Genomic DNA, 17,588 nt, shown 5'->3' with positions numbered 1-17,588 from the left:
CTTGGATATAGGAATTTCTGAGGTGCAGGCAGGACACTAATAACGATTGAATATTGCAGGAATTAATGCTCCCGGTTGCACGTGGTTCCCAAGGGGAAGTCCAAGGGGGCTAAAGCTAGGCTTAGGAAGTTGAAGATCAGGATATATGCTGCAACACCAAGTAAGTTAGTCCTTTATACGTGCATGCAGGCGAGGTTTCTTGCAATACCAATCATTTGTGAAAAAATCTGTCCTATAAGCCACTTGTGAGGCTGAGGTACCCATCTCAGAGCTCGGTGTCAACAGAGTTTGCCAGGGTAGGCGACTCACTTGGAGGCAGCCCAGACAAATTTTCACATATGCACAACAGTTGGGTATTTTTATTGTAGAATCGTTTCGCCCCCTCTGCAGGCTTCTTCAGTCGAATACAGAGATGAGTAAATACTTGAGACAGCATGACGTAAATGGGTTTAGCGCGTCCTGGTAAATATATTATTAATAATCTTCTGGGCTGAAGTCGGGCCCCCACTGAACTATTCGGTAAGGCTTATTTACTTCATGTTTACGGACACTAACTACGGTAAGGGGATTTTGATCCAAGGAATTTCACTTTTTTGTATCGAGCCTGATGGCCTCACATTATCCAGGTACTGTACTTGCCCTGTGGGTTTAGCATTTCCCCCCACGATTGTAATTACTAGGGACACTCGTCCCATTTTCTTTTTCCGCTTAGATTGGGAAGTTTCCCCTCCCAGGACCGGATCATAGGGCACTATACGGCGCTAAAACTATCTGCAGTCCTTAAGTAAGTTTATTTAGGTACATGTACACACTAGTAAAATTATCGTACCTAGTAACATATGTGTAGCTTACCGAGGATAACCCAAAAAAAGATGGACAAAGTGACTTGTATCCACTGGGGTGATTAAAAATCGGCCCGGTGGCCTGGTGGCTAAAGCTCCCGCTTCACACACGGAGGGCCCGGGTTCGATTCCCGGCGGGTGGCAACATTTCGACACGTTTCCTTACACCTGTTGTCCTGTTCACCTAGCAGCAAATAGGTACCTGGGTGTTAGTCGACTGGTGTGGGTCGCATCCTGGGGGACAAGATTAAGGACCCCAATGGAAATAAGTTAGACAGTCCTCGATGACGCACTGACTTTCTTGGGTTATCCTGGGTGGCTAACCCTCCGGGGTTAAAAATCCGAACGAAATCTTATCTTATCTTACTGGGAATTGAACCCGGGATTTGAACGTGTTTCCTTAGGGAGAAAAAGCCTGGGTGGTTCACCTGATCTAACTGGGGAATTTAATGATCCCGTTTTTCACTCCTGCCCAGATTTATTCAGTATTTTCCCCCTCCCTCCCTCTCATGACATCTAGGTGGTTAGGTCCCCGGGTAGTAGCGACCCCATTAGAAATGTGTCAAGGACTCGAATGGAAATAAGTCACTGATTTTTTTGAGGTTATCCTAGGTAATTGACACTATGTATGATAATTGTACTTATGTACACCTGTGTCTAAACAAGTAAAGCTTATTTAGGTACAGGTACACATAATTACAATTATCATACATAAGTCAAAATGACTTATCTCCATTGGAGTCATTGACTTATTTTCATTGGGGTCCTCGGCTTATTTCCATTGGGGTCCTTGACTTATTTCCATTGGGTCCTCGACTTATTGCCATTGAGGTCCTTGACTTATTTCCATTGGGGTCCTCGACTTATTTCCATTGGGGTCTTCGACTTACTTCCATTGGGGTCCTCGACTTATTGCCATTGAGGTCCTTGACTTATTTCCATTGGGGTCCTCGACTTATTTCCATTGGGGGTCTTCGACTTACTTCCATTGGGGTCCTCGACTTATTGCCATTGAGGTCCCTGACTTATTTCCATTGGGGTCCTCGACTTATTTCCATTGGGGTCTTCGACTTATTTCTATTGAGGTCCTCGACTTATTTCCATTGGGATCCTCAACTTATTTCCATTGGGGTTTTCGACTTATTGCCATTGAGGTCCTCGACTTATTTCCATTGGGGTCCTCGACTTATTTCCATTGGGGTCCTCGACTTATTTCCATTGGGGGTATTCGACTTATTTCCATTGGGGTCCTCGACTTATTTCCATTGGGGTCCTTGACTTATTTCCTCTGGAGTCTTTACCACCCAGGAATCTTACCACCTACATACATACTCCTACATACTCAACAATACACCAGCTTCAGTGACCCTGAATAACCCCAACAACAACAACAACAACATAAACGAGAGAGAGAGCGGAAGGTAGACATTTATTTGATTAATAAACACATAAATATATAAAATAGTCAACATTATACATATAGTAGCGCTGGGAGAGCGGTATATAGCACTATATACATATATTTATATATTTTTCCTAGCTCAGTTATATCCACCGTGAGTTTATAAATCATAAGTTATTGTAATTTATCGTAAGTTATTGTAATTTACCAGTAATGTTTGCTTATAAGAAAATTATGCATTTAGGAAATAATATAAGACTTATTTTGGGAAAATATTAGCGATAATTATACATTTATTAAGGTTCACACAAAGACTCCCCAGTATAATAATAATAATAATAATAATAATAATAATAATAATAATAATAATGAAGAAAATAATAAAAATAACAATAAAAAGAATAATGAAAAAATAATAATGAAAATAATAATAATAATGAAATTAATAATCATGAAAATAATAATCATGAAAATAATAATCATGAATTATTATTATTATTATAATCAAGGGGGAAGCGCTAAACCCGGAGGATTATACAGCGCCTGGGGGGGGGGATGTGGAAGGCATTCAGGCTTAATTCGGGGAACTGGAGCACAGATAATAATCATGAAAATAATTATAATGAAAGTAAAGATAATGAAAATAATAATAATGATAATGATTAAGTAAGTTTATTTCTGCACCGGGAAAATAATAATCATGGCAAGGGGGGCGCTAAACCCGTTGATGTCAAGGCCCTTAATTCGGGGAACTGGAGCACAGATAATAATCATGAAAATAATTATAATGAAAGTAAAGATAATGAAAATAATAATAATGATAATGATTAAGTAAGTTTATTTCTGCACCGGGCGGCGGGGGCGTTGATCCCCGAAACCCTGTCCAGGTATAATGAAAATTATGATAAATCATTGTCTCTACAAGTACATGATGTAACTAATACAGACCTAGTTGATACTACTGGTATACTACAGTATATAGAAAGTCCCTGGTTATGTAGAGCATTTTGGATAACTTTGTTAAATCTTCTTCCCCAGGATGCCACCCAGGCCAATCGACTAACACCCAGCAGCCAGGCTGTTACTGCTGGCCACAGTAACTGAACCACAGCCTGACTAGTCAGGAACTGATTTAAGGTGCCTGTCCATTTCCCGTTTGAAAGACAGCCAGGAAGTCTTAAATCATAATGACAGTACAGTGGACGATCATAATTGGCAGAGGTTCCGGAAAACTGTACTGCCAGTGATTTACGCAATTTATGAACTGGGAAACGTAGGGGGAAAATAGGATTGCATTCCTAGGATCTCCAAGAGATCTATAACAAATTTTTTAATGCTATAATGGTTGAAAAAATAGCTGTTTTTGAACTCTAGTGAGGTTCAGATTATGAAAAGGTGGACTACCTGTAGCTTAAAAATTATTACATTAAGACTGTAGAGTATTTGTTACTTCAAGTATGTGATTATTCTGGTGTGGCTTTAATAATTTTGCCACTCTTTGTATATACATGTATGAGCTAAAGATTTCCACCCCCTTTGGGTTGTCTTGCATTTATGTATGTATGTATATACAGCCTCTCCTCACTTAACGACAGTTATGTTCCTAAGACCACGTCAGTAAATGAATTCGTCGCTAAGCAAGGAGCATACTATAATGGTAATGGGTTTGTGTCAGTCATCTTTGATATTATTTTAAGGTTACCTTTGCATTATTTATAACATTTTTAGTATATTTTTAAATGTTATATTTTAAAGCAACTCCCAAATATTATACAGCCTCTCCTCACTTAGCGACATACTCGTTTAGCGAAGACTCAGACTTATGACGGTTCTCTGACCAGTATGCATACCTAAATATTGTTTATTAGACCTGATTTCCTCTCTTCTGTTTGTTACAATATCCAGTACACTACTGTCCAAACATTTAAAAATATACTAATAATGTTATACGTAAATGGTGCAAGGGTTACATTAAAGCAATATCAAAGATGGTTGACATACACCCACTACCATTATAGTATGCTCCTCGTTTAGCAATGAATTCGTTTATCAGTGCAGTATTAGGAACGGAACTCTGTTGTTAAGTGAGAAGAGTCTGTATTATACAACCTCGAGTCTATTAAAATATCTCCAATCCATGAAATATTGCTGTTTGAACCATTAATTGTAATGTTCTTTTTTATGTTTAACTTCAAAATTATTAATCTTATAAACCTCCACCTTGACTACCTGGAGTTTACCTGGAGAGAGTTCCAGGGGTCAACGCCCCCTCGGCCCGGTCTGTGACCAGGCCTCCTGGTGGATCAGAGCCTGATCAACCAGGCTGCTGGCTGCATGCAAACTAACGTACGAGCCACAGCCCGGTTGGTAAGGAACCGACTTTAGGTGCTTGTCCAGTGCCAGCTTGAAGACTGCCAGGGGTCTGTTGGTAATCCCCCTTATGTATGCTGGGAGGCAGTTGAACAGTCTCGGGCCCCTGACACTTATTGTATGGTCTCTTAACGTGCTAGTGACACCCCTGCTTTTCATTGGGGGGATGTTGCATCGTCTGCCAAGTCTTTTGCTTTCGTAGTGAGTGATTTTCGTGTGCAAGTTCAGTACTAGTCCCTCTAGGATTTTCCAGGTGTATATAATCATGTATCTCTCCCACCTGCATTCCAGGGAATACAGGTTTAGGAACCTCAATCGCTCCCAGTAATTGAGGTGTTTTATCTCCGTTATGCGCGCCGTGAAGGTTCTCTGTACATTTTCTAGGTCAGCAATTTCACCTGCCTTGAAAGGTGCTGTTAGTGTGCAGCAATATTCTAGCCTAGATAGAACAAGTGACCTGAAGAGTGTCATCATGGGCTTGGCCTCCCTAGTTTTGAAGGTTCTCATTATCCATCCTGTCATTTTTCTAGCAGATGCGATTGATACAATGTTATGGTCCTTGAAGGTGAGATCCTCCGACATGATCACTCCCAGGTCTTTGATGTTGGTGTTTCGCTCTATTTTGTGGCCAGAATTTGTTTTGTACTCTGATGAAGATTTAATTTCCTCATGTTTACCATATCTGAGTAATTGAAATTTCTCATCGTTGAACTTCATATTGTTTTCTGCAGCCCACTGAAAGATTTGGTTGATGTCCGCCTGGAGCCTTGCAGTGTCTGCAATGGAAGACACTGTCATGCAGATTCGGGTGTCATCTGCAAAGGAAGACACGGTGCTGTGGCTGACATCCTTGTCTATGTCGGATATGAGGATGAGGAACAAGATGCGAGCGAGTACTGTGCCTTGTGGAACAGAGCTTTTCACCGTAGCTGCCTCGGACTTTACACTGTTGACGACTACTCTCTGTGTTCTGTTAGTGAGGAAATTATAGATCCATCGACCGACTTTTCCTATTATTCCTTTAGCACGCTTTTTGTGCGCTGTTACGCCATGGTCACACTTGTCGAAGGCTTTTGCAAAGTCTGTATATATTACATCTGCATTCTTTTTGTCTTCTAGTGCATTTAGGACCTTGTCGTAGTGATCCAATAGTTGAGACAGACAGGAGCGACCTGTTCTAAACCCATGTTGCCCTGGGTTGTGTAACTGATGGGTTTCTAGATGGGTGGTGATCTTGCTTCTTAGGACCCTTTCAAAGATTTTTATGATATGGGATGTTAGTGCTATTGGTCTGTAGTTCTTTGCTGTTGCTTTACTACCCCCTTTGTGGAGTGGGGCTATGTCTGTTGTTTTTAGTAACTGTGGGACAACCCCCGTGTCCATGCTCCCTCTCCATAGGATGGAAAAGGCTTGTGATAGGGGCTTCTTGCAGTTCTTGATGAACACTGAGCTCCACGAGTCTGGCCCTGGGGCAGAGTGCATGGGCATGTCATTTATCGCCTGTTTGAAGTCATTTGACATCAGGATAACATCGGATAGGCTTGTGTTAATCAAATTTTGTGGCTCTCTCATAAAAAATTTATTTTGATCTTCGACTCTCAGTCTGGTTAGCGGCTTGCTAAAAACTGAGTCATATTGGGACTTGAGTAGCTCACTCATTTCCTTGCTGTCATCTGTGTAGGACCCATCTTGTTTAAGTAGGGGCCCAATACTGGACGTTGTTCTCAACTTTGATTTGGCATAGGAGAAGAAATACTTTGGGTTTCTTTCGATTTCATTTATGGCTTTTAGTTCTTCCCACGATTCCTGACTCCTATAAGATTCCTTTAGCTTAAGTTCGATGCTTGCTATTTCTCTGACCAGTGTCTCCCTACGCATTTCAGATATATTGACCTCTTTTAGCCGCTCTGTTATTCTTTTCCGTCGCCTGTAAAGGGAGCGCCTGTCTCTTTCTATTTTACATCTACTCCTCCTTTTTCTTAGAGGAATAAGCATTGTGCATACATCGAGTGCCACCAAGTTAATCTGTTCTAGGCATAAGTTGGGGTTTGTGTTGCTTAGTATATCTTCCCAGCTTATATCTGTTAGGACTTGGTTTACTTGGTCCCACTTTGTTTTTGTTATTGAAGATGAATTTGGTAAATGCTCCCTCGTGACTAGTCTCATTATGTCGGTCTGGGGCTCCACGCATACATGTCTGAACCTCAGTTATGTTGTGATCTGAGTATATTGTTTTTGATATGGTGACATTTCTTATCAGATCATCATTGTTAGTGTAGATGAGGTCTAGTGTATTCTCCAGTCTAGTAGGCTCTATTATTTGCTGGTTTAAATTGAATTTTGTGCAGAGATTTAAAAGCTCGTGTGAGTGTGAGTTTTCATCAGAGCTGCCTCCTGGTGTTATTACTGCAACAATATTATTTGCTATATTCCTCCATTTTAGGTGCCTTAAGTTGAAATCCCCCAGGAGCAAGATGTTGGGTGCAGGAGCTGGAAGATTTTCCAGACAATGGTCAATTTTTAACAGCTGTTCCTGGAATTGCTGGGATGTTGCATCCGGAGGCTTGTAGACTACCACAATGACTAGGTTTTGGTTCTCGACCTTTACTGCTAAAACTTCCACTACATCAATTGAGGCATTAAGCAGTTCTGTGCAAACAAGTGACTCTGCAATGTACAGGCCAACCCCCCCCCCCCCCTTTTGCCTGTTCACACTGTCACATCTGTATAGGTTGTAACCTGGGATCCATATTTCGTTGTCCAAGTGATCCTTTATGTGGGTCTCAGTGAAAGCCGCGAACATTGCCTTTGCCTCTGCAAGCAGTCCACCTCACATTAGTATTAAGATAAAATAAAGATTTATTAAAAAGTTAACCACACTTGTCTAGACTTAAGTATGTATTAGGATAAGTCTGCCCGAAATGCCTTAGCATGATAGCGGCTTTTTTTGTACTTAACTAATCAAAATGTAAATACACATTGTAACCTTGCAAAGATATAAATTCTTTATCTTTATCTTTTATCTTTATTTCAAAAAACTTTACATGATAGAGACTAAAGAAACTTAGATTTGTGATCAGTGCATCAAAATCAGCATAAAACAACCAGTTTGGTTTTTGAACTGGATAAAAAGTTAAATTTTGTTGGCTAGTGTTCCCTATAATTGCCTAAAATTTGAATTTAAGTTTAAAATTAATTTGACTAAGATGTTAGGTATAAGTGGTTTTTGGACATTCATTTGTATAAAATTGCTGTTTTACTATAATAATGCCAAAACTATAACCAGATATATTGTAATTTATGTAACTTTTATGCATACCTAGTAAAAAATTAATATTTTATTTTATTTATTACAGAACTTAGAAGATCTATCTAGTACATGACAATGTACGAAGTCCTCTGGCCCAGTCCAACGAAATACTGGATGTCAGGTCTTAAGAGAATCTACAGAGGGCACCAGCTGATCCTTCTTACCTACATTACCATGGAGACTGCTGGAGATATGGTCAGTTTACTTTGTAGTTTCCACTTTTCTACATGGATGTTATTTAGCTTGGGTCTGATGAAGGCAGTTATTAGTGGGATGATAACCCAGAAATGTGTAGAATCTTATTTAGGCCTTACTGCAAACTCTAGTAATTTTATATATACAGTGGAACCTCGGTTGACGACTGCATTACTTGTCAGACAAATAGGTTTTCGAATGAGGAAGTTGAGAAAAAATATCCTGGTTTTAGTACATTCTCTTGGTTGTCAACCAGCAATGTGAATGGCTCAAGTCATGTCCTCACGTAATGCGCACTGGACAATGAGTCGGCAGTGTGGGTCTGAGTCAGTATAGCTGCTAACTCGTGTGCTGTAAACATCTCTTGAGCTTTTGTTGTGCATCATGTGAATTTTTTTTGTTTTTTGTGTTTAGTTTTAAGAACATAAGAACATAAGAATGTAGGAACACTGCAGAAGGCCTACTGGCCCATACGAGGCAGGTCCTTATCAAAACGACATCTACCTAAAGCTACTCAAGAAACAACTCCCGCACCCCCCAACACCAATCAAACCCAGCCCCTCCCACTCATATATTTGTCCAGTCTCTTCTTAAAGCTACCCAAGGTCCTAGCCTCTATCACCCCACTGGGAAGACTGTTCCACGCATCCACAACTCTGTTAGAAAACCAGTACTTACCTATGTCCTTTCTAAATCTAAATTTATCCAACTTAAATCCATTATTCCTGGTTCTTACCTTGTTCGACACCCTCAGTACTTTATTAATGTCTCCCTTGTTTATGCCCGTCATCCACTTATACACTTCAATGATATCTCCCCTCATTCTACGCCTCTCCAGAGAGTGGAGATTTAAAGCTTTAAGTCTATCTTCATACGGGAGGTTCCTTACACAGTAAATCATTTTAGTCATTCTTCTCTGTATGTTCTCTAATGAGTCTATGTCCATCCTGTAGTAAGGGGACCAAAACTGAGCAGCATAATCTAAATGAGGCCTCACTAGTGATGTATAGAGCTGTAAAATAACTTTTGGACTTCTGTTACTTATACTTCTTGAGATAAATCCAAGTAATCTGTTGGCCTTGTTACGCACACTGAGGCACTGCTGTCTTGGCTTTAGATTTCTGCTTACCATGACTCCCAAGTCTTTTTCACATTCTGTATGACCAAGCTCTACTTCACCTAGATTATAGCTTCGAGGGTTATTTTCATTACCAAGGGCAAGTACCTTACACTTATCCACATTAAACTTCATCTGCCATTTCTCAGACCAAGACATTAATTTGTTCAAATCGTCCTGGAGTTCATTGATATCCTCCTCAGAGTGAATTATACGGCCTATCTTTGTATCATCAGCAAACTTACTCATGTCACTAGTAATCCCTTCATCAAGGTCATTAATGTAAATTATGAACAAGAGAGGGCCTAAAACTGATCCTTGTGGAACGCCACTAGTGACTAATCCCCATTCAGATTTCACTCCATTAATGGTAACTCTCTGCTTTCTATTGGTAAGCCATGCCTCAATCCATGCTAGAACTTTACCTCCTATACCATGAGCTGCCACTTTTCTTAAGAGTCTCTTGTGAGGTACTCTGTTGAAGGCTTTACTAAAATCCAAATAAACAATATCATATTCCTTATCACTGTCAACTGCCTCAAATGTTCTATTGAAGAACGTCAGTAAGTTTGTCAGGCAGGAACGACCTCTCGTGAATCCATGCTGAGATTCATTTATCAAGTTATGCTCTTCAAGGTGACTTCTGATAATGTCAGCTATAATTGATTCTAATAACTTGCCCACTATAGATGTCAGGCTTATTGGACGGTAATTTGAAGGAGTGGACTTATCCCCTGATTTGAATATAGGAACCACATTAGCCATCTTCCACTTCTCTGGCACAACACTGGTAAGGATGGACGCATTGAATACACTCGTTAATGGCTGACTAAGCTCCATCTTGCATTCCTTAAGTACCCTTGAAAACAACTCATCGGGTCCCGGGGACTTATTTTGTTTCAGTTTGTCTATCTGTTTAATAACCATGTCCCTCGTGACAGTAATATTAGTTAACTTAAATTCATCAGGAACTAAATAATTGTTAATTACTGGAATCTCATTTACATCTTCCTGTGTAAAAACTGACAAAAAATAGTCATTAAATAAGGAACACATTTCCAGTTCATTATCCGTTATCCGTGGTGCAATTTTTTTTATTGTGAGTTCTGGAAGGGCCATTTCAATATCCTCACCTGCTTGAGGCTTACAGACAAAGCCTGGGTGAATGTGTCTTCCAGAATCATGCAGTAAGTATGGAAGATATTGTTGCCTGACTTTGTGGCAACCAGGGATTTTAAAGGCCTTGAAGATGAGCCTGAGCTGGTAGAGGATATTGTGTCCCTGGGGAAAACCTTGGGCCTAGAGGTGACTGAAGATGATGTGGAGGAGTTGGTGGAGGAGCATAGAACTGAACTCACCACAGAAGAACTTGTAGACCTTCAGAAGGAGCAGCAACACATTTGCAGTAGAGGAACTATCATCAGAGGAAGAGGAGGGAAGGGCTGATGTGCCCATTGCATTTGTGAAAGAAATGTGTGCTAAAAGGTGTGAAGTGCAGGAGTTTGCTGAAAAATACCATCCAGACAAAGCAGTACGATGACAGAGTAATGTCTCACTTTAGACAAGTGTTAAAATGGAGCCTGAAACAAACCTCACTGGACAGGTTTTTAGTGAGACAAAGAGCCAGTGAGCCAGAATAAGGTGTTAATGGTGAAAAGAGACAAAGAAGAGATACAACAGCAGGACAGTTGCCAGACGTATTAACCCTTTCACTGTCGAGACCCCTGCTCACAAACTTGCTTTCAGTGTCAAAAAATATTCAAAAAAGAAAATTGTTTTTTTTTTTTACCAAAATCTTAAGAATATTTTTCTGAATGTTTTAAAAGAAAAAAAAATTTGGTATCAGTACTTACTAAGATATAGAGGTGTGAAGTTGACAGAAAGTGAACCGCTTACGGCAACATCAGTGACTGCCGCTCACTCGGTAATATTATTTTTATTTACTTTTATTCTATTTTTTCTTTTATTTTTTAATTTATTTTTCAAGTAACTTTTGTGGCCTGTGAGACCAATGTAATGTGTAATGTATATACATGTATATCCACTCATTGTATGCAACACAATAACAGCACAAATAATATCATCATTACATTGTTTACAAAACCTGTTTACACAAACCAACAATAAAAAAAGTTGTTTATTACTATTATTCTATAATATATATACACATATAGAGTCACTGGACACATTCCTAGAACTGCTACAGTTTGTGGAAGTTGTGTTACCTGGAGAGATACCTGGAGAGAGTTCCGGGGGTCAACGCCCCTGCGGCCCGGTCTGTGACCAGGCCTCATGGTAGATCAGAGCCTGATCAACCAGGCTGTTACTGCTGGCTGCACGCAATCTAACGTACTAGCCACAGCCTGGCTGGTCAGTTACCGACTTTAGGTGCTTGTCCAGTGCCTGCTTGAAGACAGCCAGGGGTCTATTGGTAATCCCCCTTATGTATGCTGGGAGGCAGTTGAACAGTCTCAGGCCCCTGACACTTATTGTATTGTCTCTTAACGTGCTAGTGACACCCCTGCTTTTCATTGATGGGATGTTGCATCGTCTGCCGAGTCTTTTGCTTTTGTTGTGAGTGATTTTTGTGTGCAAGTTCGGTACTAGTCCCTCTAAGATTTTAAAGGTGTATATAATCATGTATCTCTCCCGCCTGCGTTCCAGGGAGTACAGGCTCAGGAACTTCAAGCGCTCCCAGTAATTGAGGTGTTTTATCTCCTTTATGTGCTCCGTGAAGGTTCTCTGTACATTTTCTAGGTCAGCAATTTCACCTGCCTTGAAAGGTGCTGTTAGTGTGCAGCAATATTCCAGCCTAGATAGAACAAGTGACCTGAAGAGTGTCATCATGTGTGTGGGTGGTTGAAGGTAGCCTTTGTTGTGGATGTGCTGAGAGCAGCATGGCTGGTGTCATATGATGCATTACACAACCACCACCACCCATTACCCATTACTCGTACCATCTTCCCCAACTAGCATGCTGGCTTCCCCACCACCCATATGGAAATAAGGTTGATGGTCCTAGGTTGATGGTCGTCTTGGTTTTCAGCACTATTTCTGGTATCCTGAGCATTGCTTTCGGTCACAAACTCCTCAGAACCTTGAAATTCATCTTCACTGAAACTTCCATCTGTGTTAGAACTATCACTTGGGAAGAGAAGAGTCCCAGTTTGCTGGGGAGTCAGGTATTTCTTACCTCTAAGCATGGTAAACAAGGCCTGCTGAAATAGGACTCCCACAATGCACCACTGGCTCCCCGATTTTTTTTATACTGTGCACACTGACCACGCAGACCCATTATCTTACACATAGGTCTACCAGCTTTCTCCCACTATATTTGAAGCCACTAGAATTTTGGCATACTAATACATCAACTGGCTTGTAAGCCGTACCTATACAGCACTGACAGTGAAAGGGTTAATAGAAGGTGACTCTCCTTCCAAGCAGTAACATGCCCTCTCCTCTCCTCCACCTCCTGCTTCCAGTATGCCATTAGCTCTACTTTGACAGGTAAGAGGCAGTTAAATTTTTATTTACTGTACAGTATTTCAGTTAAGGTTTCTTTTAGTATTCATTTTTACAGTTTTATGTAGTAGTTAGTACATTTTTAATAAATTATTATATTGTCATTTGGGGTCTGGAACGGATTAATTCTGTTTACGTTATTCTTTATGGGAAAAATTGCTTTGGTTATCGTCCATTTTGGTTGTTGAATCGACATCCAGAACAAATTCAATTTGACAACGGAGGTTCCACTGTATTATTGTATGCTGGTTGATGTATGTTAGAAATTAATTATTTGTGGTAGAAAACTCTTAAATTGCACAATCTTAAATTGCTTTTTTTTTTCCAATATTTTGTGATTTAAATTTAGTTTTTCATTTCCACAGGAGCAAAATTCACTTCCATTGATGACATGCATTTCCATTAAGTAGTATCACAGCGGGCAACTCCATTGTCTCAGCACTGTGAGGAAGGGTGTGGGAGGATTCAAGCAGCCTCCCATGCGGGTCAGTTTGTCCAGATGTGTACCATACAATTTTAGCTGTGTATACTTCTCAGTTTTCCTTTTAATTGCCCTGTCTTGTCTCTGGATATTTATTATAGCTGCCAAACAAAGTGCAGGGGACACTAGTGAAGCAAGGAAAAAAATTAAGCATGAAACTAGGCTTACTACAAAAATACTGAAGGTAATTGAGATGGTGAAGGATGGTGCATGCACCATGGAGATAGAACGAGCGTTTGGTGTTGGAGAATCAATAGTTCAGTTAATATGAAACAATAAAGTGAAGATAAGTGCTTTTGAAGTAATTAATCCTCAGTGTGACACAGCGAAAGGAATGAGGAATGGGTCAGTACAGTTAAATAAGACAGAAAGTTTCCTAAATGCATGGATTGAAAAACAAAGAAAGGTGTGCCACTGGATGGCCCTATTATTGGGGAAAAACCCTTATCATACTATAAAACAGTGTGTGAGGAGGAAGTACACTCAGAAAGGGTTGTTTAAAAGATTTAGAATGCACCATGGTTTGCATACTATAAGTTTAGTGTGGGGAGTGCTTCAACCAACCGTATTGCCGCAGAAAATTTTCCAGTCGAGCTAGCTAGCATTATCGTTGAGGGTGGCTGTAAACCTGAGCAGGTATTAATACTGATGAGATAGGTATGATCTAGAAGTAAATGCTATCTAAAATATACATTAACATATTTTTACCATGTGTTTTTCAGTTCATAAGTCATGGAAATCATCAGTAGTGCAGTTTTAAGGAATGTAATCCAAGCAAGTTATGATTGTCCACTATACTTTGCCTGTGGACAACCTCTCAAATTATGATTATTTTCAGGTACCAGCATCTCCAGCCTGGTGCTCCATATTCTGGGAAAGAAAACACAAAGTTTAAGTTAGCCAAAGGTAGCCATCTCGGATTTGACATTGGCTAGGGACACGTCTTCACATTCAAGTAAGTCTATTCTGGTCCTATTGGACTTTCATCTGTTATAACCCAAAAGAGAATGCTTCTGGAAACTTGTGAGAGTAAAATTATTCAACACTGTTGCAAAAGTAGTAACCACCTCATTTTAAAGAGGCCCTCACAAGCCTCTACTCACCAGGATAAGGTAACCCAAAATAAGAAACTCGTTTATCATCATTTATTCAATTGCTTTCTTGCTAGAAGTGTATTGACATCACACTTTAGGTGATCCTCTGAAATGCAACATCCCTGCCCCTTCTATCCTTCTCCACCCTCTCTTACATGCCCAAACCATCTTGACAGCCCCTCCTCAGCCCTCTGAATTATACCCTTGGTGACCCCACATGTCTTTTAATGTCTATGTCCATGTGGGTGGTGGGGAAGACAGCATGGTTGGTGGGGAAGACAGTGTGGGTGATGGGGAAGGCAGTGTGGGTTTGTGTAAACATGTAAACAATATAATGATAATATTTGTGCAGTTATTGTGTTACATACAATGAGTGGCTATATATACATTATGGATTATATTGGTCTCACAGGCCACAAAAGTTACGTACTTGAGAAAATAAAATATTGAAAAGAAAAGAAAAAATAGAATAAAAGTAAAAATAATACAGCGGTACCTTGCCTTACGAGTTTAAGTCGTTCTGTGACTAAGTTCGTAACTCAATTTACTCATACATCAAATCAATTTTCCTCATTGAAATTAATTGAAATGCCATTAATCCGTTCCAGCCCCCAAAAAACTACTCCAATTTTTTTGTTATGGGTTTTTAAATAAGAATCACCTTCACTACTCCACCCACCACAATCTCTACTACACCCACCACCCTCACTACTCCACCCTCCACCATATCTACTCCACCCACCATTATCACTACTCCATCCACCACCATCACTACTCCACCCACCACTATAACTACTCCACCTACTGAAAGAACCTCCGTGAGGCAGATAAATATCACGGAGGCCTTCCTTAATGTTTCTAGAGAAACTCTTAGTGTTGAAATGGAGGTAACCTCTTCCCCGGATTTATGCGAGAACCAAACAAGGGACGAGGTGCCTCACTACAATCTGGGATTAGTGTGGGAGTATTATCCCTCCAGTTATGTCTTGAAAGAGCATATGGGATGGGACGAAGTACTTGACATTCCAGTGGGTACAGAGGTGGATTTAACTTCAGATACGCAGTCAATTAGTGGCAATGTATCTGAAGCTTGCTCATAACTCGGATTTTGGCTTGCAACTCAAAGCAAAAAACTGACCGAGCGACAGCTCGTAAGTTGGGACACTCGTAAATCAAGGTACCACTGTATTACCGAGTGAGCAGCAGTCGCCAGTGTTGCCATAAGTGGTTCATTTTCTGTCAACTTCACGCCTCTATATCTTGGGGCTTCGACAGTGAAAGGGATAAGAGAAGCAGTGAAAAAATTATAATTCTCCATTTATTGTGAATAATTTATCATTTAAACTTTATAATATGTATAGTACTTATATATAGGGTTTGCTACTGTCCAAGGTTTCGGTATCCACAGCAGGTCCTTCGAACGTGTCCCCCACAGATACAGGGGTCCTTCTGTAAAGGCGAGCACTGAAGTTCATTTTACCCCATTAGTATTGTCACCTAATGAAGCAACATATCTCAATATGAGTTTCTTAAGATTCCTATAACATACAAATACTTTTTTATTTCAAATTAGGTTGGGCTACATAAAGCTATAAAAAGTTACATTCTTCGTCTTTCAATGTACCAACCGTATCCCACTGAGGTGGGGTGGCCCAAAAGGAAAAACAAAAGTTTCTCCTTTTAAATTTAGTAATATATACAGGAGAAGGGGTTACTAGCCCCTTGCTCCCGGCATTTTAGTCGCCTCTTACGACATGCATTGCTTACAGAGGAAGAATTCTGTTCCACTTCCCTATGGATTAAAAAGTTACATATAGCCACATAAATTAAGACAAAGGCTGTGATATGTCTGACAACGAGGTGGGTGAGCACAAATCTGCACAATTACCACTCATGGTGTAAAAATAATTTGCATGAAGACATTTTACCTCATGTCACTACATTTTCCTTTCAAGCAGGAAATCTATCATTCACTGTGTGCAGGATGCCACACAAGCTGATGCTTTTTCTAGACTGTAAGCAGTGGCTGGCATACCTATCACTTAGATTTTTTGAAACTGAAGGCATTCCGAAAGAGTGCGCGCTTCCACAACATTCTTCTTCTTTGTTCGCTGGTACTGTCCCAGCCCGGGTCTTTTCCAGAAGGCGCCATTTGTATTAATGGTCTTGACATTAATAACAAATCACACTGGCATGAACATTCAATAGGTGGTTACCTGTGGGCCACCTGTGGGCAACAATGGCCCACAGGTGGCCACATTGTATAGTAGGCCACACTGCACAGCTTCAAGATCTCAGTATCCAAGACAAACCTGATGACTTTCACTCAGCACTGTATGATTTCACAACCCACACTCTTTCTGTGTGATTCTTTTATCCCCAGTTTGTCAAGCTGTAAAATTCTTTGTCCTTCTCTTTGATTGTTAAGACGCTATGGAAATCGTTGAAAACTGTGCATGCTCGTAGCTTGGTTGGTAGCATCCTTAGCTCATAAATGTAGGATGAATCATTGGCCATGTTTTCTTACACCTCCTGCCCCTGTTCACCTAGCAGTAAGTAGGTACCTGGGTGTTAGCCTTCTATTGTGGGCCAAATCTGGAGGGAAGGATTCATTTAAGTTTTGCTTTGCATAACCAGGGACTTTCTATATAGTATTGTAGTATGCCAATGGTGTCAACTAGGTCTGTTTCTGTTGTATCATGTACTTGTAGAGATAAAGATTATTTCTTTCTTTCAACACACCGGCCGTATCACACCAAGGCAGGGTGGCCCAAAAAGAAAAACGAAAGTTTCTCTTTTAAATTTAGTAATTTATATGGGAGAAGGGGTTACTAGCCCCTTGCTCCCAGCATTTTAGTCGCCTCTTACAACACGCATGGCTTACGGAGGAAGAATTCTGTTCCACTTCCCCATGGAGATAAGAGGAAATAAACAAGAACAAGAACCAGAAAGAAAATAGAAGAATACCCAGAGGGGTGTGTATATATATATGCTTGTACATGTATGTGTAGTGTGACCTAAGTGCAAGTAGAAGTAGCAAAACATACCTGAAATCTTGCATGTTTATGAGACAGACAAGACACCAGCAATCCTACCATCATGTAAAACAATTACAGGTTTTTGTTGTAGTACACTCACTTGGCAGGACGGTAGTACCTCCCTGGGCGGTTGCTGTTTACCAACCTACTACCTAGAATAAAGATTATTATTATTCTTCTTTCTTTCTTTCAACACACCGGCCATATCCCACCAAGG

The 17,588-nt window shown here is 40.3% G+C and overlaps 1 protein-coding gene across 3 annotated transcripts in view; it reads left to right on the top strand.

Moving 5' to 3' along the window:
• LOC138855136 (uncharacterized) overlaps window positions 1-17,588 on the top strand; it is a 49,602-nt gene that overhangs the window by 8,180 nt on the left and 23,834 nt on the right. For 2 of the 3 annotated variants that reach the window (XM_070102584.1, XM_070102582.1), the window contains 4 exons: window positions 60-160; window positions 7,971-8,119; window positions 13,124-13,243; window positions 14,078-14,194. The gene's annotated coding sequence lies outside the window, so the exon portion shown is untranslated. The remainder of the gene's footprint in view (window positions 1-59; window positions 161-7,970; window positions 8,120-13,123; window positions 13,244-14,077; window positions 14,195-17,588) is intronic. The other variant, XM_070102585.1, reaches the window with a different exon arrangement.

Source organism: Cherax quadricarinatus, chromosome 82, assembly GCF_038502225.1.
Source record: "Cherax quadricarinatus isolate ZL_2023a chromosome 82, ASM3850222v1, whole genome shotgun sequence".
In the NCBI taxonomy this organism is placed as follows: Eukaryota; Metazoa; Arthropoda; class Malacostraca; order Decapoda; family Parastacidae; genus Cherax; species Cherax quadricarinatus.
Note: the sequence above shows the minus strand (reverse complement) of the source record. Positions and strands in the feature narration are given on the sequence as shown.